This window comes from Leopardus geoffroyi, chromosome B1, assembly GCF_018350155.1.
Source record: "Leopardus geoffroyi isolate Oge1 chromosome B1, O.geoffroyi_Oge1_pat1.0, whole genome shotgun sequence".
NCBI classification, from domain to species: Eukaryota; Metazoa; Chordata; class Mammalia; order Carnivora; family Felidae; genus Leopardus; species Leopardus geoffroyi.
The window spans coordinates 8,282,998-8,305,852 of NC_059327.1; the positions used below are offsets into that span (position 1 = coordinate 8,282,998).

The window sequence follows — 22,855 nt, forward strand, 5'->3', positions numbered from 1 at the left end:
ATACTTAGGAATAAATATAACCGAGGAGATGAAAGAATTGTACATTGAAAACTAGGCTTTGATGAAGGAAATCTAAAGTGACACAAACACATGGAAAGATATACTGTATTCACGGATAGGAAGAATTCATATTGTTAAAATGTCACTACTACCCAAAGCCATCTATAGATTCATTTATGGGTTTTGATAATCCCTATAAAAACTACCATGTCGTTTCTCATAGAACTAGAAAAAAGTAATCCTAAAATGTGTGTAGAGTCACAAAAGACTCTGACTAGCCAAAGCGATCCCGAGAAAGAACAAAGCTGGAGGCATCAGACTTCCTGACTTTAACATATACTACAAAGCTTTAGCGTGCTCGCTTCGGCAGCACGTACACTAAAATTGGAACAATACAGAACAGATTAGCATGGGATGATATGCCAATTCATGACGTGTTCTATACTACAAAGCTATAGTCATGAAAACAATGTGGTACTGGCATAAAAATAAACACGAGGGCCAATAGAACAGAATTGAGAGCCCAGAAACAAACCCCCACATATATGACCAACTCATATTTGACACAGGAACCAAGAATATACAACAAGGAGAGGATAGCCTCTTCAACAAATGGTTCTGGGAAAACTGAAGAACTACATGCAGAAAAATGAAATGAGACCCCACCCTTGTTATCTGATCACCCCTGATGTCTGATCAAATTCCTTCTCTATCATGCTCCAGGTGATGTCTCATTACGCTGGCCTGCCTGCAGCAGGAATCTGTGAGTCCTTTTAGCCAGAATCCTCCAACCCCCATATCACTGTCGTTTCTTCTTCGTATTTTTTAAAAATGTTTTTTAAATGTTTTTAATGTTTGTTTATTTTTGAGAGAGACAGAGACAGAGTGTGAGTGGGGAATGGGCAGAGAGAGAGGGGGACACAGAATCTGAAGTAGGCTTCAGGCTCTGAGCTGTCAGAGTCCCTCCGACCCAGGAGCCCCTCTTCTTAGTAATTTTCTGTCCACTAACCTCCAACCTGTTTCTTGGCTATCCAGCTCGACTTGTCCCTGCTGTATTCAAAATTGAGCCCACTTCTGAACTAAGTCTCTTCTCCCCTCTTGCAATAGCTGCTGAATAAAATCTGCTTTTACAACTGAAACTAATATCCAGCCTTGACTTTCTTTAATGGTAGATTGAAAGCAAAAAGATAGAAAATGACAGACCATGCAAACGGTAACCAAGAGGAAGTGAGGTTGTTTGTATTAATATCAAATAACACTGAATTCAGAGCAAGGGAAATGACTAGAATTTAAAAAAGATAAAAGGGTCAATCCATTAATAACACACAACTGTTTTAAATGTGTCTTCATCTAAAAATGGAACTTCAAAATACATAAAGCAAAATCTGCTTGAACTGAAAATAAAAGCAGATATATCCACAATTACAGTTGGTGACTTTTACACTTCCTTCTTGATAATTGATAGAAGGGCAAAACAGACAATCAGCAAGGATATGGCATATATGTTTAAATTGGACATAATCAAAATCAAAAACTACTCTTCTGCAAAAGACCTTAAGAGAATGAAAAGAGAAAGTATAGCCTGAGAGAAAGTCATTGCCAATCACCCAAAGATTCGCACCCAGAATATAAATAACCTTCAAAAGTCAGTAAAAAGAAAACAAACAACCTATTTTTTTTAAAGGGCAAATGACTTGACAGTTCACAAAAAACATATTATTGTCACATAAGTACATGGAAAGATGCTCAATATCATTTGTCACAAGCATTAACATAGTAGGAGTTGAAATGGGTTCCAAATGAAATAATGTTCAGTTGGCCACACTGTTTAAATTTTAGAATAACAAAATACCAAAATGCCAAAAGAAGTTGTATGTCTTGCAGTAAAGTATTCACAACTCTCCTTTCACTTTATGTTGTAAGAAAGAAATACAAGGAATGTCTTAGAATATCTTAGTCAAGTTTTAAAATGAAAACAGGTGAAATATTATACTCTTGTGATTTCTCCTATTTTATATGTTTGTTACTGATCTATTACTACCATCTCCAAATAAAGAGAGAATATAGTCAAAAGTTTTAAAATGAAAATATGTGAGGGGTGCCTGGGTGGCTCAGTTGGTTAAGCGTCTGACTTCAGCTCAGGTCGTGATCTCACAGTCCTTCTCCCCGCATCAGGCTCTGGGCTGACAGCTCAGAGTCTGGAGCCTGCTTTGGATTCTGTGTCTCCCTCTCTCTCTGCCCTTCCCCTGTGCATACTCTGTCTCAAAAATAAATAAAAACATTTTAAAAATTAAAAAAATACGGCTTATTTCACTTAGCATCACACTCTCCAGTTCCATCCACGTTGCTACAAAGGGCCATATTTCATTCTTTCTCATTGCCACGTAGTACTCCATTGTGTATATAAACCACAATTTCTTTATCCATTCATCAGTTGATGGACATTTAGGCTCTTTCCATAAGTTGGCTATTGTTGAGAGTGCTGCTATAAACATTGGGGTACAAGTGCCCCTATGCATCAGTACTCCTGTATCCCTTGGGTAAATTCCTAGCAGTGCTACTGCTGGGTCATAGGGTAGGTCTATTTTTAATTTTTTGAGGAGCCTCCACACTGTTTTCCAGAGTGGCTGCACCAGTTTGCATTCCCACCAACAGTGCAAGAGGGTTCCCGTTTCTCCACATCCTCTCTAGTATCTGTAGTCTCCTGATTTGTTCATTTTGGCCACTCTGACCGGCGTGAGGTGACATCTGAGTGTGGTTTTGATTTGTATTTCCCTGATGAGGAGCGACGTTGAGCATCTTTTCATGTGCCTGTTGGCCATCCAGATGTCTTCTTTAGAGAAGTGTCTATTCATGTCTTCTGCCCATTTCTTCACTGGGTTATTTGTTTTTCGGGTGTGGAGTTTGGTGAGCTCTTTATAGATTTTGGATACTAGCCCTTTGTCCGATATGTCATTTGCAAATATCTTTTCCCATTCCGTTGGTTGCCTTTTAGTTTTGTTGATTGTTTCTTTTGCTGTGCAGAAGCTTTTTATGTTCATGAGGTCCCAATAGTTCATTTTTGCTTTTAATTCCCTTGTCTTTGGGGATGTATCAAGTAAGAAATTGCTGCGGCTGAGGTCAGAGAGGTCTTTCCCTGCTTTCTCCTCTAGGGTTTGGATGGTTTCCTGTCTCACATTCAGGTCCTTTATCCATTTTGAGTTTATTTTTGTGAATGGTGTGAGAAAGTGGTCTAGTTTCAACCTTCTGCATGTTGCTGTCCAGTTCTCCCAGCACCATTTGTTGAAGAGACTGTCTTTTTTCCATTGGATGTTCTTTCCTGCTTTGTCAAAGATGAGTTGGCCATACGTTTGTGGGTCTAGTTCTGGGGTTTCTATTCTATTCCATTGGTCTATGTGTCTGTTTTTGTGCCAATACCATGCTGTCTTGATGATGACAGCTTTGTAGTAGAGGCTAAAGTCTGGGATTGTGATGCCTCCCTCTTTGGTCTTCTTCTTCAAAATTACTTTGGCTATTCGGGGCCTTTTGTGGTTCCATATGAATTTTAGGATTGCTTGTTCTAGCTTCGAGAAGAATGCTGGTGTATTGAGGAGGGCACCTTTTGGGATGAGCACTGGGTGTTGTATGGAAACCAATTTGACAATAAATTTCAAATAAATAAATTAATTAATTAAAAAATAAAAATAAAAAAATACAATGAAAATATGTGAAATATTGTATCATTGTACTTTCTTCTATTTTTGTATATGTTTTGTGCTGATATACTATATCACCTCCAAAATAAATATGGAGTAGCAAAAGTCAAAGTTGCATTTTTCTCTATGCTGTTGAGTAAAGAATAGTATACTTAATACAACACAAGAGTATGTAGAATCTAGAGTCTAAGAATTCTAATAATTTCCAAATATTTCTGCTGTTTGGATATACAGAACATTTTTGCTAGGAAGAATTCATTCTCAATGTCTGCTTTGTTTAGATATTAACAAATATGTATATATTTTTTTTCAGTTCTAATACCCTGCACTGGTATATTGTACAGAAAAAGACATTCTCATATAATTCTAGATAGAATGTATAGTAGCAAAAAAAAACAAAAACAAAAACAAAACGGCAATCATCAATATATAAAATAATTCTGAAAATAAAAGAATCACCTTGGTATTTAGCAATAATTTTAAAAATTAGCAACTAATAATGGATACATAGCACATTCTAGGCACTTTGGCAGATGCATGAAATTGATTATCTTCATGAATCATTTCAACACGTGTACCAAGTAGACAGTATTTCTGTCCATTTATCAATGAGAAAATTGAGTTTGAAGAGTGTTTTCCAAGGTCATAGAATTAGTAGATAGGGCTGTGAGCAACTAATTATATATATATATGTGTGTGTGTAAATATATATATATATATATATATATATATATATATATATATATATATATATATTTAAATAATAAGCATTATAGTACCACTAATAGAAAATGCTTAGTGAAAAGGAGGATTTAAAAAATAATTTTAAACGATAGTTTTACACTCATATTTTTAAAAATAACTAAAATCTCATTTATTGGGGCACGTGGTGGCTCAGTCAGTTAAGCATCTGCTTTGGCTCAGTTCTGATCTCATTGTTCGTGAGTTCAAGCCCTGCATCAGGCTCTGTGCTGACAGCTCAGACCTGGAGCCTGCTTCACATTCTGTGTCTCCCTCTCTCTCTCTGACCCTCTCCCGCTCACATCTTTGTGTGTGTCTCTCTCTCTCAAAATTAAATAAACATTAAAAAAAATCAAAAAAATGTTTTAATCTCATTTATTTGGATAAAATTTGGAAAAATGATTGCACATATCTAGCCTTGTTTGTGACAGGAAATGTTACAGAAGGATTGTATTTAATAGTGAGTATTTTGTAGTCATCTGCTAGTTGAACTCAGAAGATCCAAGAGGAAGGCAGAAACATTTCCAGAGTTTTCCAAGGAGGTTAGTCTTGATTAGAAGGGAGAAAATTAAATTCTGTAGCTCTGGCAAGAATGGAGACTGGAAATGTTTTTACAGCGAGACCTCATTTTGGGGGGCTTCACTTTATTGCATTTTTTTTTAAATTTTTTTCTTCAACGTTTATTTATTTTTGGGACAGAGAGAGACACAGCATGAACGGGGGAGGGGCAGAGAGAGAGGGAGACACAGAATCGGAAACAGGCTCCAGGCTCTGAGCCATCAGCCCAGAGCCCGACGCGGGGCTCGAACTCACGGACCGCGAGATCGTGACCTGGCTGAAGTCGGACGCTTAACCGACTGCGCCACCCAGGCGCCCCTATTGCATTTTTTTTTAACAGATTGAAGGTTTGTGACAACCCTGCCTCGAATAGGTCTGTAGGCACCATTTTTCCGAAGGCGTGTGCTTACATTGTGTCTCTGGGTCAACTTTGGTAATTCTCACAATATTTCAACTTTGTGATTATTATTATATTTGTTATGGTGATCTGTGGTCAGTAATTATAACTTTCTGAAAGCTCGGATGATTGTTAGCATTTTTTAGCAATAGAGATTTTATTTTATTTTATTTTATTTTATTTTATTTTATTTTATTTTATTTTATTTTTTATGTTTTATTTAAATCCAAGTTAGATAACATATAGTATAGTAATGGTTTCAGGAGTAGAATTTAGTGATTCATCACTTATGTATAACACCCAGTGCTCATCCTAACAACTGCCCTCCTTTATGCCCATCATCCATTTAACCCATCCCTCCACCTCCCCTCTAGCAACCTTCAGTTTGTTCTCTGTATTTAAGAGTCTCTTATGGTTTGCCTCCCTCTCCTTTTTATCTTATTTTTCCTTCCCTTCCCCTATGTTCATCTGTTTTGTTTCTTGAATTCCACATATATGGGAAATCATATATTTATCTTTCTCTGACTGACTTATTTTCCTTAACATGATACACTGTAGTTGCATCCATGTTGCTGCAAATGGCAAGGTTTCATTCTTTTTGTTTGTCAAGTAATATTCCATATATAGCACATCTTCTTTATGCATTCATCAGTCAATGGAAATTTGGGCTCTTTCCATACTTGGGCTATTGTTGATAGTGCTGCTATAAACATTGGGATGCATGTGCCCCTTCGAATCAACATTTTTGTATCCATTGGTTAAATGCCTAGTAGTGCAATTGCTAGGTTGTAGGGTAGTTTTGTTTTTAATTTTTTGAGGAACTTCCATATTGTTCTCCAGAGTGGCTACAACAGTTTGCATTCCCAGCAGCAGTGCAAAAGGGTTCCCCTTTCTCTGCATCCTCGACAACATGTGTTGTTGCCTGAGTTGTTAATTTTAGCCATTCTGACAAGTGTGAGGTAGTATGTCATTGTGGTTTTGATTTGTATGTCCCTGATGATGAGTGATGTTGAGCACCTTTTCATGTGTCTGTTAGCCATCTGCATGTCTTCTTTGGAAAAGTGTCTGTTCATGTCATCTGCCCATTTCTTCCCTGGATTATTTGTTTTTTGGATCTGAGTTTGATGACCTTTTTATAGATATTGGATATTAACCTTTTATCTGATATGTCATTTTCCAATATCCTCTCCCATTCTGTTGGTTGCCTTTTAGTTTTGTTGATTGTTTACTTCACTCTGAAGAATCTTTTTATCTTGATGAGGTCCCAATAGTTTCACTTTTGCTTTTGTTTCCCTTGACTCTGGAGACATGCCTAGTAAGAAGTTAATGCGGCCGAGTTCAAAGAGGTTGCTCCCTGTTTTCTCCTCTAGGATTTTGTGGGCTTCCTGTCTTACATTTAGGTCTTTTATCCATTTTGAGTTTATCTTGTGTATGGTGTAAGAAAGGGGTCCAGGTTCATTCTTCTCCATGTCACTGTCCAGTTTTCCCAACACTATTTGCTGAAGATTTCCATTGGATAATCTTTCCTGATTTGTCTCATATTAGTTGGCCGTACATCTGTGGTTCCATTTCTGGGTTCTGTATTCTGTTCCATTGATCTATGTGTCTGTTTTTGTGCCAGTAGCATACTCTCTTGATGATTACAACTTTGTAATACAGCTTGAAGTCCAGAATAGTGATGCCTCCAGCTTTGATTTTCTTTTCAACATTTCTGTGGCTAATTGGGGTCTTTTTGGTTCCATACAAATTTTAGAATTGTTTGTTCTAGCTCTGGGAAGAATGCCAGTGTTATTTTAATAGGGATTGCATTGAATGTGTAGACTTCTTTGGGTAATATTCATATTTTAGCAATATTCTTTCAATCCATGAACATAGAATGGTTTTATATTTCTTTGTGTCTTCTTCAATTTCTTTCCTAGGTTTTTGATAGTATTCTGGGTATAGATCTTTTACCTCTTTTGTTAAGTTTATTCCTAGGTATTTTATGGTTCTTGGTGCAGTTGTAAATGGGATCAATTCCTTGATTTCTTTTTCTGCTGCTTCATTATTGGTTTATAGAAATGCAACCTATTTCTGTACATTGATTATATATCTTGCAACTTAACTGAATTCATGTATCAGTTCTAGCAGTTTTTTTGGTGGAGTCTTTTGGGTTTTCCACATAGAGTATCATGTCATCTGTGAAGAGTGAAAGCTTGACGTCTTCCTTGCTGATTTGAATACCTTTTGTTTCTTTTTGTTGTCTGATTATTGAGGCTAGAACTTCCAACACTATGTTGAACAGCAGTGACGAGAGTGGACATCCCTGTCATGTTTCTGACCTTAGGGGGAAAGCTCTCAGTTTTTCCCCATTGAGGATGATATTGGCTGTGGGTCTTCTGTATATGGCCTTTATGATGTTGAGGTATGTTCCTTCTATCCCTACTTTCTTGAGGGGTTTTATCAAGAAAGGATGCTGTATTTTGTCAGATGCTTTTTGCCTTTGCTGCATCCCAGAGGTTTTGGACTGTGATGTTTTCATTTTCATTGGCTTCCATTTACTTTTCAATTTCCTCTTTAATTGTTAGTTAATCCATTCATTCTTTACTAGGATGTTCTTTAATCTCCAAGTATTTGTGGTCTTTACAAATTTTTTCTTGTAGTTGATTTCAAGTTTCATAGAGTTGTGGTCTGAAAATATGCATGGTCTGATACCCATCATTTTGTACTTGCTGAGGGCTGATTTGTGACCCAATATGTGATAGCAATAGTTTTTTTTTTAATGTTTTATTTATTTTTGACAGAGAGACAGAGAATGAGCGGGGGAGGGGGAGAGAGAGAGAGGGAGACACAGAATCGGAAGCAGGCCCCAGGCTCTGAGCTGTCAGCACAGAGTCCGACGCAGGGCTTGAACTCACAGACTGTGAGTTCATGACCTGAGCCGAAGTCAGACACTCAACCGACTGAGCCACCCAGGCATCCCAGCAATAGAGTATTTTTAATTAAAGTATGTACATTGGTTATTTTAGACATAATGCTCTTGCATTATGGCTATCGTATAGGGTAAACCTAACTTTTATATGCACTAGGAAACCAAAAATTCATTTGACTCTCTTTATTTCAATATTTGCTTTATTGTGGGGCTCTGGAACCGGTGCTGTCATATCTCCAAAGTATACCTGTACATGGTTACAAGATCACTTGATCCTTTGGTAAAAGTAAATAAATGAATTGTATATTTCATTTTCTTCACGTTCTTCTACTCATTTTTTCTAAATTACAAAACAATGACAGAGACATGTTTACTGATAAACATCTATAGCGCTTTCTTTTCTAAGTTTCCTTTTTAAATGTCATTTTAATCCATAAATTTGTACCTTCATATAATGGGAGGTATAGGAAACACTTCTGAATCTTCTTCTTAACTTTTTTTAATGCAACATTCCACTCTGTACTTTCACTGTTATAAATGAGCTTCATGGGAGAAGAGCTGGCTGGCTAATGTCTAATTATAATGGCATAAATAGTATCATTAGCATCACCTCTGCTTTCTTACATGGTTACTCACTAGGTACCTTCTGTGACCTCTTGTCCGCAGACAATAGGTCATTGATTTGTAATAACTATCATTAATTAAAAAGCCTGGAGCTTTGTTTCTTAATCTCCTTTAGAATAAATGTCCTCATGTTAATTGCCTTACTTTTTTTGCACCAGGTTAATTTTCCTTTCTTTTCAAAAGATAGGAAAGTGAAGTTGCATCCTAGCAAAAAAAGTTTATCTTCAGCAGAAATTACTGGCATGAACTGTTAAATATTGCGTAACCTATCTTATTATCCTGGCTGCTTTGCCATTAATCATTAAGTTTGTAGAAAATATCAACAAAACGTGAACAATATCCCCCTTTTTACCTTGTGTGATATATTAAATACGGCTTCAGTGAATCTCTTCTGTATTATTCTCTTCAATTTTTTTTCTTAATAATTTATTTTTTTAATTTACATCCAAGTTACTTAGCATATATTGCAACAGTGATTTCAGGAGTAGATTCCTTAATGCCCCATACCCATTGAGCCCATCCCCCTCCCACGACCCCTCCAGTAACTCTCTGTTTGTTCTCTATATTTAAGAGTCTCTTCTGTTTTGTCCCCCTTCCTGTTTTTATATTAGTTTTGTTTCCCTTCCTTTATGTTCATCTGTTTTTTTATCTTAAAGTCCTCATATGGGTGAAGTCATGTGACCTTTGTATTTCTCTGACTGACTAATTTTGCTTAGCATAATACCCTCTAGTTCCATCAATGTAGTTGCAAATGGCAAGATTTCATTCTTTTTGATCGCCGAGTAATACTCCATTGTGTGTGTGTGTGTGTGTGTGTGTGTGTGTGTGTGTGTTTACTGATAAACATCTATACCACTTTCTTTTCTAAGTTTCCTTTTTAAATGTCATCTTAATCCATAAATTTGTACCTTCATATAATGGGAGATAGAGGAAACACTTCTGAATCTTCTTCTTAACTTTTTAATGCAACATTCCACTCTGTACTTTCACTGTTATAAATGAGCTTCATGGGAGAAGAGCTGGCTGGCTAATGTCTAATTATAATGACATAAACAGTACCGTTAGCATCACCTCTGCTTTCTTACATGCTAATCTTTATCTTCTTGATCCATTCATCCGTCGATGGACATTTGGGCTCTTTCCATACTTTGGCTATTGTTGATAGTGCTGCTAGAAACATTGGGGTACGTGTGCCCCTTCAAAACAGCACCCCTGTATCCCTTGGATAAATACCTAGTAGTGCAATTGCTGGGTCGTAGGGTAGTTCTATTTTTAACTTTTTGAGGAACCTCCCTACTATTTTCCAGAGTGGCGGCACCAGTTAGCATTCCCACCAGCAGCGCAGAAGAGATCCTCTTTCTCTGCATCCTCGCCAACATCTGTTGTTGTTAATGTCAGCCATTCTGGCAGATGTGAGGTGATATCTCACTGTGGTTTTGATTTGTGTTTCCCTGTTATTCTCTTCAATTTCTGTGCTAAATAGGGAAATGACAGGTCTCACTTTGAGTTCTGAGAGTTGTCAAGTGTTAGCATCTCTAGATTTTTTCCTCCAACAAGTCTAGTTTCCTCTCCTTGAGATTCATGCTTCTCATGAAAAAAAAAAATCTACTTTCTGTTTGAAAACAGTGTCTGATCGCAGGCTGCTTATGCAGCACCAACATAGTCTATGCCATTCGACCATCCAGAAATCTGGAAAGACGTTTTTTTCCCCACATTGGCACTTGCTTTGAGGCAGCCAGAGTACTTGCTTAATCCCAGGAAGCAAAAGAGCAAAAAGTAAAAACGTGGGGGAGAAATAAGGAGAATACTGATCACAAAATGCGCAGGACACAGTCCTCCCCAGACAGCCAAGACGTGAGGCAGAGCTCTAGACGGAAAGTCCTCTGGAGCGTCAGATTAGCCTGTATTCCTCATACTCAGTATGGCAAAGATCCCAACTCAGAATTGCTGAATGAGAGTCTGGGAGACATTTACTTAAAATTGTCCTCAGAAACCATTATCTTTATGACAGAAATTTCAGCAAGGCTCAGATAGCCAATGAGCAATTTAAAGGCAGTCTCTACCATGTGTCTCCTGCACATAAATACTTCAACCAGCTAACTCACCCCTACATCCAAAGTCAACGAGTGATGGTAGGGCACTGTGCAGAAATGTTTCAAATCAAAAGAAAGTAATTAAGGTTCAAAAGTAGTGTGAAATCAACCAATGGGATGGTGGGGGTGTTCTTTTGATTGACTTAGTAATAAAGATAAGGCCAAATATTTAACCTTTTTTTAAGACCATGAAATAGATGTGAACACCAAAATAGCGATGACATCAAATTGACCATTTCAAAATATTATATATATAGTATTTTGAAATGGCCAATTTGATGTGATGTATATATGGATGCCATACACACACACACACACACACACACACACACACACACACATATACATACACACGCACACACATACATACATACTTTCTGGGATACCATGAAGTATCAGGTCACTATAGCCTATCTTTTCTGCTGTGTACAAGCAAAACTCTAAACAAAATACAAAGAACAGCCACCTAACTCTGAAGATTAAACATAAGAAGTAGATTGTGGAAGGGAGTCAAAGCTTAGAGAAACAGGTGTATGGATTGGCTTTTCCATTTTCTATCTGTCTCAACTTTGCTCCTATTTTTCTGGCACCCAGAAAAAGACACATATGAGGGACGCCTGGGGGGCTCAGTAGGTTAAGCAGCTGACTTCGGCTCAGGTAATGATCTCATGGTTCGCGAGTTTGAGCCCTTCATCAGGCTCTGTGCTGACAGCTGGGAGCCTGGATCCTGCTTCAGATTCTGTCTCCCTCTCTCTCTGTCCCTACTCCACTCATGCTCGTTCTCTCTCTCTCTCTCTCTCTCTCTCTCTCTCTCTCTCTCTCTCCTCTCTCTGTCTCTCTCTTGCTCTCTCTCACAAATAAACATGAAAAAAAAATTTTTAAAGAAAAAAAAGAAAAGGACACATACTGGTAGAGAACAGGGGGAGAATCCTCCAGCAGACAGAGCCAGAGAACAGGACTCCGTCATAATTTTTTGCGTACAAACCACCAAAGGCTCAGGCTCACAACTGAGGCAAGTTGTTTTGCATGTCAACACAATTGCAGGTAAGCACAGGAAAGGTTTTGAGAAATAAACTGATATGGGAACAACCCTGCACAAATGGCAAGGTGAAATCTGCAGTTTGCTGTCCGAACAAAAGAGACTTGATGGCTTGCACAAAATAATAATAAATAAAAAATTGAGAAACTATCAACATTGTCCAAATAAGTATAACAGAAACCAGTTTCCATTCAACATAGCATTCAAAATGTCCAGGATTCCATGTAAAAAATTTCTTCACATGCGAGAGCCAGAGAACGTGAATCCTTCTCAAGGGAAAGGCAACTAACTGATGTCAAACTCAGGATGACCCCAAAGTTGGAATTAATCAGAGAAATACTATAAAGTAGAAGTTATAGCTGTGCTCCACCTGGGGGCATAGAGATTATGCTCAATTTACAATGACTGGGAGATAGAAGTTCTTAGAAAGAGAAAATATGTTTTTCATATATAAAATTTGAATTTTTAAAAATTTATAACTGAAAAAGAATTTCAAATATTGACAAATTTTTTTTGAACTCTGGATGGAATCAAGAGCCACATAGGAGGTGACAGAGGATGGAGTCAGTAAACTTGAAGGTATGTACACATTTTCCAATCTAATGAACAGAGCAAAAACAAATTGGAAAAAATGAAGAGAGCTTTGGGAACTGGTGGGGCAACATCAAAAAGCCGTTATATATGTGTTATTGGGGTCTCAGAAAGAAAGGAGAAAGATACCGAGGCAGAAAAATTAAAGAAATAATATCTGCAGCCTCCAAAAACATGTTGAAAGAAATTGACAGATTTAGGAAATTCAACAAACATCAAACAGGAAACTCAAAACACAAAAAACAAAAAACAAATACATATTTTGGCCTACCACAAAGATAAGGAAAAACATTTTGATGATTGGTTCCATCGTTGTACAAAAGCTTTTTATTTTGATATAATCCCAGTAGTTTATTTTTGCCTTTATCTCCCTTGCCTCAGGGGACATATCTAGAAAAAAAATACAAAAACACTAATTCAAAGGAATACGTGGACCCCGATGTTTATAGCAGCATTATTTACAATAGCCAAATTTTGGCAACAGCCCATGTGCCCGCTGATAGATGGATAGATGAAGAAAGAGTGGTAGGTATATACAATGGAATATTAAAACATAATGAAATCTTGGCATGTGCAACAACATGGTTGGAGCAAGAGAGTATAATGCAAAGTGAAATAAGTCACCCAGAGAAAGACAAATACCATATGATTTCACTCAGATGTAGAATTTATGAAACAAAACAAGCAAGAAAAGGTAAAAATGACAAACCAAGAAACACCCTCTTGACTCTAATGAACACAATGATGGTTACCAAAGAGGAAGTCGTTGGGGGGTGGGTGAAGTAGGTGATGGGGATTAAGGAGTGCACTTGTCATGATGAGCACTGGGTGATGTGTGGAATTGTTCAATAACTATACTGTATACCTGAAACTAATATAACACTGCATATTAACTATACTGGAAGTAAAATTTTAAAAAATAATGACCAAAAAAAACCCCAAACATTTTGAAAGCATAAAAAGGGAAAATGACACATTGAATATGGACCATGGATTTCTCATCAGTAGCCCTGGAAGCCAAAAAGCAGTGGAACGTCTTTAAAACTATGAAGGACAAGAACTGTCAACTAAGAGCTCTCCACCTGCCAAAAGTCCCTTTCAGGGGTCAAAGTGAAATTAAAGCTTCCCAGATAAATCAAAAATGAGAGAATCAGAGCCTGAAATTCGGCCTTACCAAAAATGCTAAAGCAAAATTCTTCAGGCAGAAGGGAATTGATTCCAGAGACACCCGTGGATGTTTAAAAATAAAGCAAGAGCAAACAGAAATGACAACTGGGGTATGAACAAAGGACTGTTTTTCCTCTTAAGTTTTTAAAATAGAGATATGACTGTTGAGAATGAAAAGATGATATATTGGCTGATAGGGGTTCAAATGCCTGTCGGGGTGATACATATGACATCAGAACGTAGAGGTCAGTGGGACAGGTGCTGCAGTATGACCGACGTAACTGCAGGGTTCCTCCATTCTACCTCAAGTTGCACAACACTGCAGTATTGAGTCCAAATAAACCGTGGAAGGGTAGGGAGGTATACTGTAATTCCTAAAGAAATCACTTTAAAAGATGCAAAAAGATACAACCATAAAGACAGGAGGCTAATTCAAAAAGAACATCTTTTGGAAAGTCAGATAACCCAAAAGGAGGCAGGAAAAGGAGGCAGAGGGAGCAAAACAGAGTAAGGCAAAGAGATAACCAAGAAGATGATAAACCTAAATACATTCCTACAGAAAACTACACGAAAGGGTTAATTTCTTAAGCCCTGTAATTAGGAGGCAGGTATTGACAGAGTATATAAAAAAGGAAGACCTCAAAATACGTTGCTTAAAAGGGTCCAATTTTACACATAAAGTCAATGATGAAAACAAACGTATGGAAAAAAAACTATATAGCGTGAAAATCAACTGAAAATGACAACATGAATTAAAATTAGCCTTCAAGACAAGATTATAACCAGAGATAAAAAGAGACAATTCACCTCATAACAGAATTTAAAATACATGGAGGGATAGGAGAGAGCTTGAGTGCATGTTACTAAATGAAAAGACGCCAAACCGAAAAGGCTAATTTACCGTATGATTCCAACTGTATCACATTCTGGAAAAGGCAAAACTCTGGAGGCAGTGAAAAGATCAGTGGTTGCCAGGGGTTAGAGGGGTAAGGGGTGAACAGGCAGAGCACAGGGGAATTGAGGCAGTGAAACTATTCTGTGTGATACCACAGTGGTGGGTAAAGGTCATTCTACATTTGTCAGAACCTATAGAATGACAGCAGCAAAAGTGAACTATAACGTAAACCATGAACTTCGGGTGATGATGTGTTAATGTTGGCTTATTGATTGTAATAAATGTTCCACTGTGGTGCTGAATGTCAATAGTGGGGGAGGCTGTGCATTTATGTGGGAAGGGGGTATAATGGGAATTCTCTGTACTTTCTGGTCAATTTTGTTATGAACCTACAACCGCTCTAGAAAAATAAAGTCTATTTTTAAAAATACGAGGGAAAAAAACCATGATAATTTAGACGAAATAGTCAAATCTCTTAAATATTCTTCACCAACACTGGCACAAAAAAAGTATTGCATCTTATTTGTTCTGTATCTATTAAAGTATATCTATTGTTTTCTATAGCTATAAAACCATAATTAAAGAACCAATCAGGCCCAAATGGCTTCAACAAAAGTAAAAAATAACACCAGTCTTGGCAGAATAGTACTGGTCTTCAGAAATTCTTCACAATATAGAAAATGTGGGTAAGCTTCCCCTTTATGCTAATCTGACAATTACAAGAAAAAGTAGAGACCAGGGGTGCCTGGACGACTCAGCCAGTTAAGCGTCCGACTTCAGCTCAGGTCATGATCTCACAGTCCATGAGTTCGAGCCCCATGTCAGGCTCTGTGCTGATGGCTCAGAGCCTGGAGCCTGCTTCGGATTCTGTGTCTCCCTCTCTCTCTTCTCCTCCCCACCACTTGTACTCTGTCTCTCTCTCTTTCTCTCAAAAATAAAATAAAAGCATTAAATTTTTTTTTAAAAAGTACAAGTAGAGACTAGTCTTACTCCTGAATATAAACTACAAGTTAATAAATAAACATAATATTAGCAAATCAAATGTAGTAATATATAAGAACAGTGACACATCGTGACAAAAGGGCATTAATTTCAGAATGCAAGTGTGGTTTCAATCTAGAAAGAAATCAATATATTGTCTCACACTAAAAGAATAAAAAACATAAATCAAACATGATTATTTCAGTAGATGCAGAAAAACATTTCATAAAATTCAACAGTCAGTTGAGCGTCTGACTCCAGATTTCAGCTCAGGTCATGATCTCATTTTGTGGGATTGAACCCTAGAAAGGGCTCTTTGCTGAGCGTGGAACTTGCTTGGGATTCTCTCTCTCTCTCTCTCTCTCTCTCTCTCTCTCTCTCTCTCTTTCAAAATAAATTTAAAATAAATTCAATATCTGTTCCTGATCAAAATTCCTAGGAAACTACACATAAAGATACTATTTTTTAACCAGGTAAACTGTGTATTTTAAAATAATCCTGGTCAATATAGTTTTTGATGGGACAAAATTTCAGTCTTTCCTCCGGAGGCTGAGACTGAGATAAGGTTGGCCACTACGGGTCCTCCTATTCCCCATTTTGCTGAAGGACTATGAAATGTAATACAGCAAAATGAAAGTTTAACAAGCATAGACATTGTAATGCAATGACTAAAATTGCCATTATTCACAGGTGATATGATTGTGTATGAGAAGATGCAAATTAATCTGTACATCAGCTGTTAGAAGTCATAAGTGAGTTTAAATTACTAAGTTTGAAAATAAATAAATAAATACATAAATAAATAAATTACCAAGTTTGCTTATTACAGAGTACAGATAAAAACCCATCCTTTCTACATGTTAGCAACATAAGATAATAAAAAATATGAAATAATGCCATTAACAATAGCATCAAAAAAGGCAAACTCAAAAAAAAATCAACCCAACAAAATATATGCAAGATCTCTACATAGAAAATTATAAAAACTGTTGAGGAAAATTTTGAAGATCTAAATGAATGGAGGAAAAGGTCAAGTTAATGATGAAGAAGATTCGGTATTTTAAAATATCCATTTTCTTCTGGACACAAAAACTACTCACCATAAAGGAAAGAAATCAGCTATTGGACTTCATTAAAATCATGATTTTCTAGGTTCATCAAAAGACACCACCGAGAATGGAAATGTGTAAAGGAATACATATATTTTATACATATATATACAAATCTGTATGTTTATATGCATTATCTACATGCATATTCATATTCAGAATATAGAAAGAACCTTTACAAAGACTGTTTAATAGACAGATAGACAAAAGATACGATGAACAGGAACCTCACAAAGGAATATACTCAAATGGCCAAACATGTCCAATGTCATTAATCATCCGGGAAATGCAGATTAAAACCACAGTGAAATACCAGTATATGCTCATGAGAACACTAATATGAAACACACACATGTGATAATGATAAGTGTGAGTCAGGATTTAAAATAATTAAGCCTCATGTGCATTGCCCTTGGGAATCTGCATCGGTAAAATGTCTTGGGAAACTGACTTCAGTTACCCACCTCTCAACTACTATCTCTAAACTAGGATGTAACAATTTTACTCTTAGTACTGCATCCAAAAGGCTTGTATATATACTCACAGCAGCTTTGTTTATGATAGCCATTGAAATGAATGTCAAACCTGGAAAAATACTCAAGGGTGCTGGAAATCAGGATGGTGATTCCTTTGGGGAGAAAGGTAATGACAGGGAGGAGCCTGAGGGAAGATTTTGGGGGGGCTGGTAATTTTCTATATGTCGTGCTGAGTGATGGTCATTCAGGTGCATTTACTTAATAATTCATTTTAGAATTATATGCGTTTTATGCGGTTATACTTCAGTATTGTTTGCTCAAAAAAGTGAGATAGACCGCTTAAAACTATTCTTCAAGAGGGGCTCCTGGGTGGCTCAGTCAGTTAAGTGTCCAACTCTTGATTTGGGCTCAGGTCATGATCTCACGGCTAGTGGGTTCACTCATGTTGGGCTCCACGCTGATGGTGCGGAGCCTGTGTGGGATTCTCTCTCTCTCCTCTCTCTCTGCCCTTCCCCCATGCTCACTCTCTTGTTCTCTCTCTCTCTCTCAAAAAAAAAAAAACTATCTTCAGAAATATATCTTAACTAATTAGTATTTAATTGAGAATACCAGCTGGTTCTGAACTCCAGCCCCATAGGCCTGGATGTAGAAGAGACACAATTTTAAATAGTTTATAAACTAATAAGTAAATTATATAAATTCCAATTGATATTTTTCAAAAGGGGGTTAATCATTCTATGTGTACCTGATTAATGTGCAAAAAGACAGCATTTTCGTAGTTAAGTTTTATTAAGTAATATTGGCCTCTTGTGTACATGCTGTGAACATATTCATATGTGTTGTAACACATTACATCCATAAATATTGGTATGACCTTGGTACCAAATAGAATCATAAGAGTGTGATATTTCTGAAACTTACCATCCTGAGAAGAAATTTTCAAAAAATTCCATTTTCATCATTACCCAACTATCCAACTGGGAAAATCCTTAATCTCTCTAGGTTGCAGACATAATAGCATCTTGAGCTGGGGCCACTCAGTCTCTGTGAGTGAGCTATCAGTAATCAGTAGGTTGTCTTAGATGGCCGCTGAGGTTGCTTGAGATCTCACACACCACGATTTCATTTTGATAGGATCTTCTGAAAGAAAGCATCTCACCCAGTCTTTTTATGACTGTCTGACCTAGGGGATGCCTCATTTCCTCCATAATTTGCTTGGATGATCAAATTATCAATTAATTGAAAACAGATGAGTATTTCTGGCATGCACAACATAAAGTGTATTGACTTTCCTTTGTTTGGTTAAGTTTTACTTAGTACTCTCCCAACCACAATTAATAAACCATGACTTAAATTTTCCCAGATATATTTATCACATGACAGATGTTTCCTGCCTAAAAAGACACCATCTCATAAAGGATAGCTGTAAATCGAGGACAAGAGTAAATTAAACTTAACAATCTACCCCTTAGCTTTATTTGTAAGTGTGGCCTCAATGCCACAATCCAGCATGACTTGTGATTTACCCAAATGTATTAAGGAAAGTCTTAAAATCTTGCATTGAAAAGACAAATTAATGTATTTTTTACTTAAGTGATTTTAATAATATTTCTCATATCTCATTTAGAATTATTTTCAGACTACAGTTTTATACCAGTGAACAAAATATATTAATATCAGTCTAGCACAAATTTAAGTAAAAGGAACATGTAATTTTATAGACACTGGGACAAGAGCATTCTAAGCAAATCAAACAACGTGCAGAAAATCACAAAGACTGTGCAGATGTATGTCACAATGTGTCAGAACAGACCGAGTGGGGCATGAAATGGGAGATAACACTGAAAAGACAGAGGTTGATCAGATCACAAGCAGATTTTTAAGATAGAGGCAGGCATGTCAGCCTCCAAGCAGTGGGCATCACTAAGGATCAGGCGAGGAGTGGTGGATCAAAGCAGTACTAAGAAATGTCGGTCTTGGGGCACCTGGGTGGCCCAGTCGGTTAAGTGTCTGACTTCGGATCAGGCCACGATCTCACAGTTGATGAGTTGGAGCCCCGCATCTGGCTCTCCGCTGTCAGTGCAAAGCCCGCTTTGATCCTCTGTCTCCCTCTCTCTCTCTGCCCTTCCCCCACTTGCATGTGCTCTCTCTCTCTCTCTCTCTCTCAAAAATAAACATTAAAAGAAAAGAAAAGAGAAAAGAAGAAAAAAGAAGAGAGAAAAGAAAAAAGGAAAGAAAAGAAAAGAAAAGGAAAGAAAAGAAAAGAAAAAAGAAATGTCAGTCTTGGGGCTCCCGAGTAGCTCAGCCAGTTAAGTGTCTGACTCTTGGTTTCAGTTCAGGTCATGATCTCATGGTTCATGGGATTGAGCCCTGTGTCAGGCTTTGTGCTGTCATCTTGCGATTCTCTCTCTCTCTCCCTCTGTCTCTCTGCCCCACCCTTTCTCTCTCTCTCTCTCTCTTTCTCTCTTCCTCCTTCTCTCAATAAACAAATAAACTTAAAGACAAAAGAAATGTCATTCTTGTAGAATATTTGAAGTGTAGCGATGGAGGGATTTCCTGAATCCCCCACAGTTTTAATTGCCATTATACATTCTCTGATCAATGGAAAATGTCTACTGCCAACCGTAGTTCTCACCAGACGGGCAGAAATGATTGGTCACCTCACGGGTCTCTCACGTTCAACGTGGGCAAAGCTCCCTTTTCACCCTCACGCTCTTCTTCTGACAGTATTTTTTATTTCTTTGAATAACACTTCCACCCTCATTACCACCTATCTGGGAGCCTCACACCACAGAGCATGAATCTCTTGTCTGGTTTTCCTGCCTTGTACGTTCCTCCCCAGTCTAGCTCCCATGGGCCCCAGCTGGCACTGCCTCGTGTCAAATGCATGCTCACGGTAGCCTGGTCTTCTCACTGACCTTCTTTCCTCTATCACCTTCCATCTTGAGTCTGTGCACCGCCCTGCTACACCAAAAGTTTAAAAGTAAAAAAGAAGTCAACAAGTAAATAAAAGACAAAAGCTTCAGGCAGCCAGTTTATATCATCATTTCAATTCTTCATGTCATCATTTCAATTCTTCATGTCTCTCGATTGTAGAATGCACTCTCACCTAAGACACAAGTAAGTTGATATTCAAAATATTTATTAACCAGTGAAAGATGGACACAGAACTGTTAGCTGGTACCCAGTCAACTTGGAGCAGACACTGCCTTGACATGGCCAGTGTGGGGTAATGATATGGACCGGCTTTACACGTGTGAGCCCACAACACAAGATCCTCGGTGGCCTTACCTCTGTCTCCCCTCTAGCCTGTGCTCGGCCACTTTCCTGTAACCACTTTGTGCTTCAACACTGTGGAGTCCATCTTGCTTTGACCCCTAGGAGGCTCGGAGCTGCAGAACTTGTCGTACGGACCAACTTTAGTAACCACGTGGCATATCAAACATGCATTTCAAAGCACAAATCTGTGTAGTATCTTATGATGCTATTTTTGTCCATTTGTCCTTAGTCAAAATAGTAATCTTAAATTATACATATACATGCATTTCCATTTTGTATGTATCTATATATGTTATGATATATATGTGTATATATATATGCTTAGGATATAACCATGTGTGAGTGTGTGAGTGTGTGTGTGTGTGTGTGTGTGTGTGTGTGTGTGTGTGTGTGTGATGGAGCATTTTAGAGCTCAGTCTGGCATCTCTTCTCCATTTACATTCTCTTAGAGATCTCCACCAGTCTCATGGCTTTACATGCCATCTCTATGCTGATGACTTCTAAATGTGTATCTCCAACCTAGACCTCTCTTTCTTGAACATCAACAAAACAGCATCGATTTGATGCATAAAAATCCTGGAAGAAAGGATTTTTTCTTAAATCTATGTAGTACCCCATTTTGATGGGGTACTCCAGTAATGGGACTATTACTGGAGCTACTGAAATTCCACATTTCTAGTGAATCCCAGGGCTTGCATTGCTTTCTAAAAATAGGTTTATTTTAAAAATGAGATCACAGAGGTGCCTGGGTAGCTCAGTCGGTTGAGTGTCCAGTTTCAGCTCAGTTCATGATCTCAAGGTTCGTGAGTTTGCGCCCCACATTGGGCTGTCTGCTGTCAGCACAGAGCCTCCATGCTGCTTCGGATGCTCTGTCTTCTTCTCTCTCTGGCCCTCCCCCTCTGGTTTTCTCTGTCTCAAAAATAAACATTAAAAAAAATAATTTAAAAAAGTAAAAATAAGATCACATCATTCCACACATCATTTATCTTACACATATGATAAATATGTAAAAAATGCATTTTGTTGGATTTCGAGGGTTTATTTTAAAGATACTCATGATCAGAGACAACAGGGTCAATATGGAGTCACTTTTGCTATGCTCATGTCACCAAACCAAGACTTAGTACCTGACCTAACTATAGTTTTCAACCTGTCCCAAGGTTGTAGTCTTAAAGTAGCAAATCTGGAATTTCCTGGTCAGCCTTCATGAGGTAATCCACCTGATAGACCCCTTCCCTCCTCCAGAGAAAGATGAGATCATCTGCTTTTTCCCTCTCCCCACTGCCCTGTGACTTTAAATTATCCCATTTTGTACAGCTCTTTGCAGCTCCTTTCTATCTGTCTGCTAGACAGGATGCTGCTTGATTCATGAATAGCTGAATAAAGCCAATTTGGTCTTTAAATTTACCTGGTTGAACTTTGGTTTTTAACAGACTCTTACCTTCAACAATGAAGCAAAGTTTGTTTCAAAAATAAACTACGTTCTTTATATGTGACAAATATATCAAAATTTGTTTATTGTATTTTTCTTATAAAATTCTTTAACAATGACTTTTTTTTTCTTAAGTTTATTTGAGAGAGAGAGAGAGAGAAAGAGAGAGAGAGTACAATCGGGGAAGGGGCAGAGAGAGAAAGGGAGACGCAGAAGCCAAAGCAGGCTCCAGGCTCTAAGATGTCAGCACCAGAGCCCCATGCGGGGCTCATATCCATGAACCGTGAGGTCATGACCTGATCCGAAGTCAGACACTCAACCGACTGAACCACCCAGGCGCCCCTCTTATAAAATTCCTCATTATTTCCACCAAGAATTAAATAACTTTGGTTTAAATACATAGTGTATTTTTTAAATAAAAATTTTTAAATAAAAAATAAATTTAAAAAATTTTAATTCCAATATATTTAATATACAGTGTCCTATTAGTTTGAGGTATATAATATAGTGATTCAACAATTCTATATGTTACTCAGTGTTCATCATGATAGGTGTACTCTTAATCCCCATCACCGAACTCACCCTCCAGCCCCCTCCCCTCTGTTTTGTCTTTTTTTTCCTTTGTTCATTTGATTTGTCTCTTAAATTCCACTTATGAGTGAAATCATATGGTATTTGTCTTTCTCTGGCTGATTTATTTCACTTAGCATTATATTCTCCATATCCATCCATGTTGTTGCAAATGGCAAGATTTCATTCTTTTTTATGGCTGAGTCATATTCCATTATATATATTCCGTTATATATATTCCACATATATAGATATATAGATACATATACACATCTTTATCCATGCATCTGTTGATGG

At 37.5% G+C, this 22,855-nt stretch overlaps 1 pseudogene; it reads left to right on the forward strand.

Annotated features, from left to right (window-relative positions):
* The first annotated feature begins 354 nt into the window (after positions 1-354).
* Positions 355-449, forward strand: LOC123596614 (annotated as a pseudogene).
* Positions 450-22,855: the final 22,406 nt, after the last annotated feature.